Source organism: Hibiscus syriacus, unplaced genomic scaffold, assembly GCF_006381635.1.
Source record: "Hibiscus syriacus cultivar Baekdansim isolate YM2019G1 unplaced genomic scaffold, ASM638163v2 tig00117056_pilon, whole genome shotgun sequence".
Lineage (NCBI taxonomy): Eukaryota > Viridiplantae > Streptophyta > Magnoliopsida > Malvales > Malvaceae > Hibiscus > Hibiscus syriacus.
The window spans coordinates 8,188,074-8,203,518 of NW_024063539.1; the positions used below are offsets into that span (position 1 = coordinate 8,188,074).

Consider the following 15,445-nt stretch of genomic DNA (forward strand, 5'->3'; position numbering starts at 1 on the left):
CATGCAGAAGGAGAAAGTGGTCGTTATTCAGACATACAACCAACAATGATGAAGTAAATTGCATTGTTGTTTCCATACTCCTGTTACTTTCTTGACCAACTTTCAAATGCTTAATTGGGCCCTGGCATTGCTTTCTGCTCTCACTCATCCCCACACACATAGGCCTTGCTTAGAAGTATGGGGCCTCAAAACAATAGCAGCCTGCTTAGTTGTATATTAAAGGGAAAACAAGACTTTCTCGGCACATTATTGTGCCATCCAAACGTATAAAAAGAGAGTGCTGCAAAGCTTGTAAACAAACTGGCACTTGGGGCCATTTACACAAATATGCATTAGCTTGCATTAGAATCAGATCCTCATCATGCCAACGCACCATCTACCATTTAGTTGTTGCAGAGATTGAAATGCAATGGCAAGGTTCTTTTAAGTCGAAATTAAAGTATTTTATCTCAACGGCCTTCGGTATTGAGAAACCGACAATTATTTCACCAACTCGACATAGACACTTTAAAAATCAAATTTACCAGGGCTTTAATCCAAGACCATAAGGATTCATTCAAGCAAGCTAAACCCGTTACACAGTGAGATGGCAGTAATTTCCATCATCTATGCACCATTCATTGCAGTATCATGGATTCCATTTGCATCTTCTTGAATCTTGCCATTCACTTGAGTTCTCGGCCTCTAAATAAATTAGAAGTAAACGAAACATGAATACCAATCTAATTTCGGTATCAAAACGAGTTAACAGATGAAACCATACCCAATCTGCAGGATCCACAGAATTCCCATTCAAGAGCTTGTGAGTCTCTTCTTTGGTTTTACTATCCTTGTCTTTGGTACTCAATGGTAGCGACATAGGTAAATTTCCACTGCTTCTGTCGGGCAATTCTGCAGTAATATCTCAAGAGTTAGAAGATTCAACCCCAATCATCGTGCAAATAATTAGACCAAAGTTTGATAAGATCAGAATATTCAAACCTGGTAGCTTCTTGTCTATGAAGAATACCACTAAATTAACTGTATACCTGCAGAAAAAAAAATATTACCGTTGTCAAACTAAATCAAAGAAAATATTAGAATCCTAATTCTAAATAGAAATTTAAAAAATGTACCCCATACCATGCAACAACTACGTCAACCGTGTAATGTTTGCGGGATGCCACAATCAAGAAACTTTGAACAATAGCCACCAACCAAGCAAAGTGCTTTATACAGCTGCAATTAGACAACAATACCATCATAAATCTATCAATTATTTGCTCATATGCATGTCAATATAGCAAAGCAAGAATGGATTGCCAATTACCAGATCTAAACATTTCGCTTTTGTGAATCAGAAATGTTATGAGAATGACAAACGTGACAATTTTTTCGTGTTCCTAACAATTAGATATTGTTTTATTCTTTATTTTGTTTGGGGCTAATCGCTAGAAACAAATAAAAAGACTAAGCTATGTTTTACCTTCTCGTGCCATATTTCTGATAGGTGAGCACAAAGACCAGGGTGAAGATCATGTGTGATGAAAAAATCAAGTCACCACAACCATATATTACACCACGAGGAACTGCAAATTTGTTGACCAAATGAGCCAAAATATTCATAATAAAAACACATATTTTTGAAAGCAAAAAATTGAAATTTTCAATGAAACAATAATACATACAATTAATTAAGAGTACTTCTAATGCACTATGCGGTTTTGGCAGTCTCGCAAGCTTTGAACCCTATAAAAGTGCAAAAAAACATAATTATTTACTAAATGATCCTAAAATTAAACACGTAAACATAAATCAAGGGCAAGCTAACATATAATTTCAAGACTATACCTCTCGGCAATGATAATTTGGTCCTGGAAGCTGAGTAGAATAGAATGTGATGATGCGAGAGCCTGAGAAGCCTGCAGCAAAAAGAAACAAAGAAAAGAAACAATGGTGAGTAAGATACGAGGAAACACTTAGCATTTCAAAAGTTATCAACATTCATGGGATTAGTGAAGGTATTTGAATTCAACTTCAGCAATAAGTTCAGTTTTATTAGACACATTACTGATGAAAATGATAGTAATCCTAGAACAAATATAAACCAAGCATCAATACTCACAACTAAAAATGCTAGCACCCTGCACCAAACAAGAACGTGTAGATCTTCTTGCTCTTGAAGATGAAAGGATGGAGAGTCCACTGCAAAGAGCAACTAAAATGTTAAAAGTGGAGAAATTAAAAGTTCCCTATAAAACTGAATAAGAGTAACCGCAACACCAAGTACTAAATGGAGCTAAATAAAGCAGTGAAAGAAGTTATCAATAGACAAGTAAAATAGAGAAAGGGCAGTATCAGAATAACTTTACCAATACAAATGATAAAAAGACACAGGTGAATACAGTCTCACTGATGTATGCTTTATCTTGCCCAAGCTCCTAAATTTACAGGAAAAAATATATAAGAATGGTATTTTTCACCAATTAATAGACACGTAAAAGAGATGAGCAAAGAGCCAAAAAAAAGAAAAGAAACTTGTTCTTACTGGTAGAATATAGAACCCAAGATCCTGAAGTGTTGGCCCTGGCCTGTGTAGGTAATGGACTCCTCGAGCAGCTAAACCATGAATGTACTGCAGTGAAAAAAATACACATTTCAGACCCAGAATATAAATCTAATTATAAAATGACCATAAATTAAGCATACTTTAATTTTTGGAAAATAAAAATTTTAAACAAGTTTTGATGACATGTAAATAATTTCCGAAGCAATGATAAGAACTACACAGTAAAGCTTAATCACCCAACTATGAAATCCATTTAGGTTAAAAAAAATGTTAGCTTTTCCACAACCCATCAATACTTAAAATGCTAAATTTTTGTCTTTTGGAAACAAAAAAAATTAAGCTTTGAAATTATTCGAACGAAATAGATACTGAAAACAGAACTGGGTTTAACTTGATCAGAATGGAACCTGAAAGATGAGACCAGCAAGAAGGTATTCCAGTTATCTAGAAGAAGGTTGATCTCTGTAGTTGTTTCTGAACATATTCTCTTCAATAACTACAAAAAGGGAAAATTATTAACAAATATAAACAAAAAATTCAAATGAGAATGAGAAAAAGAAAAGGCAAAAAAAAAAACCTTTGATGCTTCGCGACCAATGTAAAGCGTCATCTTATTATAGTTGTGCAAATACAAGTTCCGTATCACTTCAAAACCCAGCAATTAAGGTGAACATCATTAAAACTAAACGGAAACAACCCAAATCTTTTGAAAAGTTCCCCCTTTTAACCAAACCCTTAACAAGTTAACCGGCACCGCCAAAAAAAAAAACTTTCTTTGAAATCCACAACTGAAAAAATCGATACTTCTTATCATTCTTCAAGCGATCGTCGAAGACAACGCGAACCCACGATCAAGATCGAACAACATGGAAGACAGCGAAAATGATTAGGGGGAAAGAGGAGGGGTTAGATTAAGGCTTCTTCAGCTTCGATATAAATTAAGGGGAGAAAATTCTAGAAGAAGAAGAAAAGTTTGAGAATCTGAATTTGGTGGTTTTATCTTCGTGTAATCTTCCTTTGGGCTGTGATTCGCTGATCTTTTCCTCGTATAAAAACAACCGCGACGCGAGTTGAACACGGAGATAGGACTATGAGGCTTTTTATTTTCAAAAAACTTTCACCCCATGTGAAAAGACAAGGAAGAGACTCCCAGAAACGGTGATTCCTTTATTACTTTTTAACATTAATTTAAATTAATTAAAGTTTAAACACAAATATTCCACTAAATTTTTTACCATTTCATTTACATTTTCTTCTTTCTACGCGTCTATCCATGTTGACTTTAGTTTTATTTATTTATTTATTTCGTATATCGTAACATGCTCTTTGAATGCTCTGGCAACAATTTTTTTCTTCTTTTCCTATAGTTATATTTTATTTCGCTTTATAGATTTAGAGGTTGTTTATTTGATTATTTTGTTAATATATTTTCGTTTTGAATTTTCCGATTAAATATTGATTTATATTTATAATCATCGAAGATATGTCACGATCAAATTATAATAATGTTAGTTTATCAATGAATAATTATTATTGTATATATTTTTATGTAAGTGTTGATTTATCTTTTACTGTTGATAATATATTTATTTGTATTATCATTTGTTTGAATTATTTTGTTGTAATTTTATCTTTTTTTTCTTACATGATTTTTTTTTTGTTTTTAAATGGTTAATTTATAAATTTTGATAGTATTATAAAAATATTTGACTTATGTTATAAATTTAATACTCCCTTTGTCCAACTCAAATTGTCTCTTATTATTTTTTGTCAATTTTTTAACTTTGACTTATTATTATTTAAAATTTATTTTTAAAATTTTTAAAATAATCACGATAAAAATTTAAAAATTTTGACTTTTAAAAAATTAATAAGAGATAAAATTAATGGGGAAGGTAGTATTACTTTTATAATTATAAATATTTTTATTTAATAAAATTAATTAATAAAAACAAATACATTTAAAATTTTGATGTATTGTAATTTAAATTAGGAATGATTTACTGAAATAACCTTTTATTGGTAAAACAGTCACGAGCATTTGGGGTTAGGATAATTATTAAGCAGCCTTGACTGTTGGTGTCTCTTGTCCTTTAAGATTTTGAAAATTTGAATGGTTGAGAATTAAAATGAAGGGGGTGATTAAATTAAAGTAATGATGATTAAGGGGGACAAATCCACGTGGTCATGATTTAAAAAACAAGGAGAAGAAGGGAAATTTAAAAATGTAGGTTGGAGTTTGTATGCATGTGCCAAACTGCCAATTTGCAAGACTGCAAATACTCAGAATTGGTTATTTGGCCAGTATGTCTGTCTGCCTCTCAATTGTCATTACTTGCTTACCATCACTCATGCTACCTTCCTTTTCTTATATATCATCAACTCTATAAACTTATAGGCTAAGTTATAAATTTAATCATTTAACTTTCTTCTTACTCTTGTTCTAGTCATTAATATTTTAAAACTTTCAATTTAATCACTAAATTTTAGACAATAGATTTCTTTATCTCTCCTCTGTTTTCTCAACTATTTTTCGATGACATGGTTTTTTTAATATTTTTTTATTCACATAAACGTCAAATCATGTTTCGTTCATTGCTTGTCTCCAACATATTCATCTATCACATGATCGACGAAGCTCTACCCTTCAGTCCCAACACACATTTTCCCTAGTTTCGCCTAACTAGCGCCATCGCCTTTGGGTTGCTGTGCACACTAATATTGTCATTTGACGTGCTTTATTGTCAGACATAATGTGATGCAGCAAATGATTAAGACTATTTAGGTTTGAGGTTGTTGGGGCTTGCAATGAGAGTATTAAAGGGTTGTGACGACTAATGGCGTCAACCTCTGGCCCTATACTCGTCTTCTACCCAACGTCTCTAGCACTTTTACCTCCTGTTCGACCGAAGCTCTGCCTTTCAGCTCTACCACACCTTTACCCTGATTTGCCCAACCAACAAATTCGCCTTGGGTTAACGTGCGTGCTTGTGCTGCTATGTCAATGGTTTTGTTTGATGTGTTTTGCTGCCACACACTACATGATGAAACATATAAAGTCGAAAGGTTGACATATTTTGTGGTTGTTGGGGTTCAGATGAATGATAATGAGTGTGTAAATGAGTTAGGGTTGTTTGGTTTGGTTGGCGGGAATGTCATTTTCGGTAATATTTTATTATCAATAGTAGATTTTTTGGGATATATTACTGGGAATGTATTACATCTCTTCCCTTATGTATTGTTGGATTACCGGCATTTTGGACTAAAATGCCCTTATTTGTTTTTCTTTAAAATATATATTTCTTCTGTTATTGAATAATAAAAATTCTACGAATGTTAAATTACAAATTTATACTTAAACTATTTTAGATTTACAAAAAAAAAATTTATAATTAAAATTTTATATGAAGTTCAGGGGTTAAAATAAAATTTTACCCTTTCATTAAACCTTTTTATATTTTCAATTTTGTAAAAAAAAAATATATAAATTTTATGAATTTAAAATTTTTAAAGAAAATATATAAATATTTTTCAACTTGTTACAAAAATAAATATATAATAAAGACAATTTGGTCAAATATACATTCCAATAATCCTTTATTCCTTTAACCAAACACATTAATCTTACATTCATGCTAAACCAACTAAACACAAAATACAACATTCTTAATAATTCTATTCTTTAATAATCTTTTATTTTCACTAATAATCTTACATTTCATAAATCAAACGTACACTTTGATTAAGGGACATACGACTACTGACGGTGCAGTGAAAGAAGTAACATTAAGGGTGCGTTTGGTTCATGGAATATAAGATTACCAGTGGGAATGTAAGATTACCAAGGAATAGCATTACTGGGAATGTTGTATTTTGTGTTTGGTTGGTTTAGCAGGAATGTAAGATTACCGTGTTTGGTTAAAGGAATAAAAGATTATTGGAATGTATATTTGACCAAATTGTCCTAATTATATATTTGTGTAATATTACAAGTTGGAAAATATTTATATATTTTCTTTAAAAAAAATTAAATTCATAATATTTATATATTTTTTATAAAATTAAAATAAAAAAAAAGTTTAATGAAAGGGTAAAATTTTATTTAAACCCTTGAACTTTATATAAAATTTAATTATAGATTTTTTTTTGTAAATCTAAAATAATTTAAGGATAAATTTGTAATTTAACATTCGTAAAATTTTTATTATTCGATGACAGAATAAATATATTTTTGAAAAAAAATAAAAATTTAAGGGCATTTTAGTCTAAAACGCCGGTAATCCAACAATACCTAAGGAAAGGGAGGTAATGACATTCCCGGTAATATACCCAAAAAATCCACTATTGGTAATCTTACATTACCGGGAATAGGATTCCCGGGCTAACCAAACGGGGGAATGTGGATTCCATTCCCATGGGAATCCCACATTCCCCAATCCAAACACCCCCTAAGGATGATAGTTAAGATCAGAGGAGAGTTTTTTTTTTTTTTTGAGATTTGAAGTCTTTTGTTTGAATAAAGTAAAAAAAACATTTAAAAGTTCAAAGATTAAATCAACATTCTTTTACTAGTGTGTCAAATCATCGAATTAATGAGAATTTAGAATTCATTGAACAAAATGTAATAAGACAATTACATAAATAACCAAAACATTGTATTTTTTTCAAACCAGTAACTAAAATAAGTTGGAAACGATATGAATAACTCATGTCGTTACCTATTCAAAACTCGCCATTTAAATTTCAAAATATAATTCAAATATAAATTCTTTTTTAATTTAGGAATTCAAAGAATTGAAAAATTCGGCAATAGAATATATTAAGAAAGTAATTCACAAAATGGGAAAAGAAATTAAGGTTGGGTGACAGTTAAGGGCAGTTATGGAATAAGGAAAGAGCAATGGTAGTGGGAAAGGGTCAAAGTCAAGGTCGTTATTGGCGAGCCATCTCCACAGCCAAGGTGGGCGGCCAATGGATCTCGTTTTTCACATTTTTGGCCCAACCGTCGGTAATTAACGGCTCCACTAAACGATGAGGCTAAAATTACGAGGCATACACACTTCTATGCAAATATATATATATATATATATTACAAAATTTATTGATTTATATCAACGATAAAATAATTTTATATATATATATTTTTAGAATAATCAAATTTAAATAATTGTATTTGCAAGATGTGCATCATCAATAATTTTATCAATAACAAAGTCAGAAATTTTATTTTAATTCTTTAACTTTTTTTATTATTTTAGAAATTGAACTTATAAAGTGATTTCAGTTATACAAGGGAGCGTTGCTTTCTTTAGAGGTATTGAATTTAATTAGTTGCATTTGTAGAGTGTGCGTACGATGTCAGTGACTAAGAAATATCTTGAATAGATAATACCCTATAAGTATTTTGGACTAATAAAAAAATACTTTTTGAAACTTCACATACTTTTAAAATTTATGAGATTTTTTAAAAATATTTTTTTATTTTTTTAACTTTTAGAATTTATATATTATAAATTTAAAATTTATCATAAAATTTAAAAAAAATAGTTCATTCAAAAAATTAACCATAGGAACTTATATGAAAAAATGTTAAATTTAATTTAAGTAAAAAATAATGATTAAAATAAGAAAAATAGTACAATATGTTACAAGTATAACAATCCAAGAATATATATATATATATATATATATATATATATATATATATATATATATATATATATATAATAATTGAAAAGGAACAATATAGAAATAAATATTTGATTTTAGATAGAACAAACGATTGAAACGAGTTGAGGCATATACTTACACAATTTCCTTAAGATAAATTTTCGACCACTCCATGGAACTTGAGACCGTCAGTCGCCTGTCTCCCAAAATACAACTAGATGATCAATTATAATAGCACTATAGAGATCACAAACTATATCATTATCTTTGTCTATGCCGAAAATTAGAGAATGAGAAAAAAATTACACAAAATCTATAGAGGTTTATCATAGGAGAATAACTAAAAATAATATATTTTGAAATTAAGGTATAACAATAATGTCGAAATTATAATATCATTTTTTTGGTATAACCACCGATTTTTTATTTATTAATTGAATAATTTGGATCGAGTATGCAAAGGCTAGGTCATCCCTCTTAACCCAATTTGATTCATTTGCAAACGTCAGGATTTGAACCCCAGGCCTTTGCTTAGGGGATCTAGACCTCATCCCACTGACCAACCGATCGTTGGTATATAATATCACATTTTAATCGAATATAAAAATGTGAATAATATATTTCAAAATTAAGGTATAACAATCATGTTGGAATTATAATATCGTATTTCAATCAAACATAAATTCATGAATAAGATAATATTATCTTATTAATATTTAAATTTAACGAAATCATAAAATATTTTTAATTCAAAATATTAAAAAAGATATGTGATTTTGATCATCAATTTATCATTTATCACTAAAGTCTTTTAATCATATAAATTAAATCATGATAAAAAAAATATCTTTCTCTTTTAAAGTAAAAAATATATCTCAACTGTATTTTGGATGCTTTATAAAAATATGTTCTCCCTTTTAAAGAAAACAAAAATACAAATACGTGACGAAAATTAGATCATGATAAATATAATGTATTATATTTTAAAAATATTAATTTAATTTTAAATTTTAAAAATATTATTTTATTATGAATCTAAAATATAAATATTAAATTATTCAATAAATATAAATATTAAAATAAATAGAATAGATATCAAGAAAAAGAAATGAGAGGTGATATAGGGTTAGGCTTACATGCCATAATAGTTCAATACTTTAACTAAAGGTTTAAATCTCAAACCCTAAACTGCATCTTAAGCCTGAACTAGGGATAGTTTTGTTATGCAAAAATTTAATTTAAGACTAACTTAAAACCGTTCTAATCTTAGATCTTATCATATTTAACCTAAAAAGTTATAACATTTATAATATTTCTTTCAACCGAAAATTTACATTACGGGGTTAGGACTTACAGTTGAAAATATTATGAAAATATAATATTTTTTATTGCAACTGAGCATATTAAGAAAAATATAATGTTTTCGACTATAATTTCATCAACCTAAAAAAATATTATATTCAACTTAAATATTTAAAACTTAAAAAAATTCTAATTATAACTAATTTATGCGGTTTTTATAATTTTATATTAACTAGCTGGTATTTTAGAATTGAGAAAATAACCCCAGTGACCAAAAATGCCTTATAATATACGATTTTAACCAACTTTTTTTGGATTTGCCAAAATGACCAACAAAATCGCAATGCGAAATAAAAATCGCAACGCGATCTCCAGAATCGCAAATCAGTTCCCATAATATAACGCGATTATGAATAATCGCAATGTGATAGTACAAATTCGCATTGCGATTTTCCATAATCACAAAGCGAATATGAAAATCGCAACGCGAACATATAAATCGCAACGCGATTCTGACTATCGTAACGAGTATCCGTAAAATCGCAACACGTATCCGTAAATCGCAACGACAATACGTAAAATCGCAACGACAATACGTAAATCGCAACGCGTATCTGTAAATCGCAACGAGAATACGTAAATCGCAATGCGTATCCGTAAATCGTAATGCGAATACGTAAATCGTAACGCGATTTTTTAAAGCGCCATTATAATCACTACGCGTATTTTATTTTCAAATTCCAAATACGAATATTAATTATCAAAACACTGAACCGTCCACTCCCGTAATCGCAACTCATAACCTAAAACCTAAAAAAACACAACTCAGTCTCATCTCCATCTCTCACTCTCTACGGCGAAATCCGTCCCCATCTCCGAAGATTTCCGTCCCCATCTCCGGCGAAATCCCTCACAACCATTCACGGTCAGAAATCCCTCACAATCATTCAGAAATGGAAAATCAACCTCCGAGGGTTAGTTTTTTTAATTATTTTTATTTTGAAATTTTTGCATTATTTTAGGTTTTTCATATTGAAATTGATGATAAGTATTTGTCTTTAACCCTGTGAAGTTAGTATTTGTTTTTGTTTTATCTTTTGGTTGAAGTAATGCAATCCATTAAAGTTTCAATTTGCAGAAGAAGAATAGTTTCTAAACTTAAAATCGCAACATGAAAATGACTATCGCAACGAGAGAAATGAAAATCGCAACGAGAGAATCGCAACGCGAAACCAAAATCGCATTGCGATTTTAATTTCGCTACGCGATTCTCTCGTTGCGATTTTCATTTCGCGTTGCGATTTTCATTCTCTCGTTGCGATTTTCATTTCAACCAAAAGACAAAACATTGTTGCAAATTTTAGTTTTCAAGAATAAACTACTACTCTTTATGTTTATTGTTTTTGGTATATCTTCACAGTGTAGTTTTTGGTATGTTTATTGTTTTTGTAGAAATTTTTTTCGGCTTCATTGACATTAAGGAATAAAGTTAGCCTAGCCACTACAATTGCTTCGAAGCTTTCACCTGCACAAAGAAAATTGTTTGAGGAAACCTGCTTTGGGCCATGGCTGAGAGTACAGCATCCGGGTGGAGATGTTAATTTGACCCATTTGTGGCTTCAGACCATGACTAGCAATCTACCCGACAGTATACAACGTGGTGAGGAAGAGATATGGTTTCATTTTCCACAGGCGTATACTTGTTTTGGGCGGAAGGAGTTCTGCTTAATCACTGGTCTACGATTCGGACACGATGATGTAGACTGGTACACTCGTCATATCACCCGCCCATCATGGTTATCCCGGGTTTTTCCTGATGAGTCAATAGAGAAGCCGAACTTACACGTCGAAGACCTGAAAAATTTGTTTAATAAGAAATATGGTTTTACTCGGATGATTGACGTCGATGTTGTTCGAGTATGCCTTCTAGTACTTGTGTATGCCGACTTTTTAGGCAGAGAGGCCAGACAACCTATTCCTCAGGAGCTAATATTATTGGTAGAGGACCTAAATGCATGGAATCTGTTTCCGTAGGGTTCATATATATGGAAAGCTACCTGGACTAAGTTGTCGTCTGCCTTTGATGACCGCAAAAGTTTGCGTGGCGATGGGTCGAAATACACTTTGTCAGGCTTTGTTTGGGCCTTTAAGGTAAGAAATTCTATATAATATTTTTAAAATTATAATTAATTATTTAACAATTACTAATGTTTGTTATTATATTGTTTGTAGATTTGGATATTCTAGGCTTTCCCCAGCATGCGAACATATGCATTAAAAACTTCAAATGATATTCCTAGGGCTATTTCCTGGAAGAGGAAACGTCTGTTGGATTGGGAAGACTTAATACCATATGCGACAATAAATAATGTAAGTTAACACAAATAATATCATATATAAACAAGTTATTAATAGTAAACGTTTAACTTTGTTTGAGTTTTTATATTTTTAGGAGGCCAACACTCCATTACAGAGACTGACACCCACGGAGGCTGAGCTTGCCACTGATTGGTGGCAAGCTAGTCAGCGTTTTTTTGATGGCATGAATGATGAGCAGCCTCTACTTCCTCCACTTCGAGAGTCATCACCTCACCCAGAGCCATCACCTGATCGACCCGACTATAAACCTCTATAACGAGAGCCATCACCTATCCCGTCACATCATCGAGCCTCTTCTCCACCATCACCTCATGATAGGCGACCGGCAAAGATGCCACGACTTCTATCTCCCTGTTCTCCACCTCCACGGGATGAGTCAAGGGAGTTATGTGATGAGGTCAATGCCTTGCGTGAGGAGATCGGTACTCTACGCGATAACGATGGTGCATGGCGTGTGGAGGTGTCTACCTTACGTGGTGAGGTTTCCGCTCTACGTGAGATGGTAGTATCGTTGCAGAATGAGGTTCATACTCTACGCAACGAGGTAAGTTTAAGATTTTCCATATTTAACTTGATGATAAATTTACTCGTAATTTCACTTAGATTAACCATTTCACTTAGATTGCTTAGTAAATTTATTCGGTTGCTGCCAATACTGCTAAACTGTTTATTCTTTAACACTGTGAAGTTAGTATTTGTCTTTGTTTTCACTGTTTAAATATCATGTCTGTTTATTTACTGATTTTTGTATTTAATTATTTAGCGGCCCGATAAGGTGGATGCTTTACGTCGGGTTTTTCTTACACGACGGAGTTCACGCATCAGACGGCGTGCACGTGCTATTAAGTCTTCGTACACCCCAATAGTGCGAAGACACCGCAAGAAGAAGCCCGACTCGCCTGTCATCCCTCAAGAGTCCACTCCTATCGTTGAAGAGGCCCCTATCATTCTTTGAGAGTCCCCTCCCACCGTTCAAGAGGCCACTGTCATCGTTGAAGAGGCCCATCCCACCATTCAAGAGCCCGTTTCACATGGCGTCATATGTAAGATTCTTGAGAAACCCTCTGACGTGCCGGACATGATGGATAAGAGTTGGCTATTGTATGAGTTACCGGCCAGTACCATTCCGGTATCTGAAGTGGAGAGGAGACAACTACCGGACACAATTCTGGATAACACCCTTTAGGCTAAGACCGCAGTTGATTTTTATCTACATGAGCGGAGCCAGGGGTGTTTCACTGACATATGCAAGCTCAACGATAATATCTATTTGTTGCTTGATCGGTCTTGGTGGGGCGTATTATTAGGGGTCGAAGACAATGGCTATTTCGATGGAGGGGTAAGTCTTATATTTTTCTTATATTTCAATTTGATTTTTTTAATTTATGTAAGTCACTAATATATGTCTTTTTTTGTAAAACAACATATCGATGCGTGGGTGTCACGTCTTTTAATAATTAGGAAACTTAAGAAAAATAAAAGAAATACACGATATACAATTATGGCGACGTCTTTTAACGCCGTTCACTTGAAGAATCAATGAGATAAATCATTTCCGTTGGGCAATGGACAAGCTAAACTTTATCCTGCATGGTGGGAGGTCGATAAGGTTAGTATTTATTTTAGATTGAGTTTAAAGGTATTCATAAATAAGTGCGCAAATGAATGAATTATTACTTATGATTGCAAGTGTTTATCCCTGTTTTGGAAAGTAAACATTAGATTCTTATCGAGCTTCAGCTCCCATCCCTTAAGGCAATAGTATATGACAGCATGATAAATTACATATCATTGGCTGATTTAAGAGATATTATTAAGGGATGGAGCTCTCATTTGGCTAAATTCTTGGATGCGATAAATTATTGGACTCGTTCTGGAAACAAGAAGCCAAAGAAGCTCAATATTACAGTTGGCAGAGACGAGACTGCACCACAACAAACGAAGGAAGCCAGAGGGGATTGTGGTCCTCTCGTATACATGTGCTTGGAGCGTTTGACGACAGGAAGTACACATTTTCTACCTCCCACCGATAGAGATAGAGGTGCAGTAGGCTTGTGGTTTCAGCATTTTATGGCTAGAGCGATATATGCGAGACGCTGCCTACCTGCATCCGCGTTATGAAAGTGTCCATAAACAATTGGTAAGTTTATAGGCTTTTGGTTTGAAAATGTTTGGTTAAGTACCTAGAATTCAATAATTTGATGTTTGTAGGTTTTAGATGTGTAGAAAGTGTTGTTTGAGCAAATGTTTGGTTTCTGCAGGTTAATCTCAGAAGTGAGCTACGTGAAAATGATGTATGGCTACAAAAGTTGATTCAATAGTAGATGAGGAAATAAGAATTATTGCTTATTTTTTGATTGTTTAATTGATTTGTAAAAGATTATTTGTAAAAGTTGATTTGTTTAATTGATGTGAACATAATTCTTATTTGTTCTTGTTTAATTGATTGAAATGTAATGGTTGTTTTTGTTGATTTCAATCTGCATTATGTTGAAGGAAAAAATGACTATCGCAATGCGAAATGAAAATCGCAACGAGAGAATCGCAATGCGAAATTAAAATCGCAACGACAAAATCGCAACGCGAAACTAAATTCGCGTTGCGATTTTCATTTTGCATTGCGATTCCCTCGTTACGATTTTCATTTCGCATTGCGATTCTCTCATTGCGATTTTCATTTCGCATTGCGATAGTCATTTCCGCGTTGCGATTTTCATTTTGCATTGCGATTCTCTCGTTGCGATAGTAATTTCCGCGTTGCGATAAACATTAAGATGATTGCGAACGTCATTTCCGTGTTGCGATAGTCAAATGAATTCCTAATAAGTGATAACAACTGAACAGATCATAACAATTTTTAAACTCAAAATACTAATACATGCCTAACTGAAAATGTTAAAAGTTCACACATAAAATCCACATAATACAACGTTTGCATTTAAAAATCACCTAAGTTAACAGTCCCAAAAGGTGAAGCCGGTTGTGATTGGGATTTTAAAGATGATTGCGATTTTGATTGCCTTTTGCTTGACACCATATGAGCTTTGGATTTTGATGAGGATCCATATTTTGGTAGAGGAAAAGATGATTGTGATGGCACTGCTGATCCACATGTCAACCTTGTATGACCACTTTCCTTGCACCGACTACATGTCGATCTCTTCTTCTCTTCACCCTTAGACGGTATACGTGACTTTTTGGTCGGCCAGGTAGCCTTCTGTCCATGGCTGGTGGCAAAACTGTTTGTAAGTCATCTGGTATGTCCCACTCAGAAGGATGTGGAATAGGGTTGACAATCTCGCCATAAGTCTGTCGATATACTTCTGTAGTGTAGCAATCCATAGCGTATGCGCTTGAATCATCTTGGTTTAGATGAAGAGAAACTTTTATAACATGGCCACACGGATAACCAGATGTTTGCCATTTCATACAACTACACGTCTTTGCATTTAGATCGACAAGCCCATTTAAGTTATTATCCAGTACGTCAAACAAAGTGTTTGAACATGGTTCAACTCTCCATGACGTTGACTTCACAACACGTTT

At 32.7% G+C, this 15,445-nt stretch overlaps 1 pseudogene; it reads right to left on the reverse strand.

Moving 5' to 3' along the window:
• Nucleotides 1-465: 465 nt before the first annotated feature.
• LOC120197922 lies at nt 466-3,525 on the reverse strand (annotated as a pseudogene).
• Between the last annotated feature and the right edge of the window lie 11,920 nt (nt 3,526-15,445).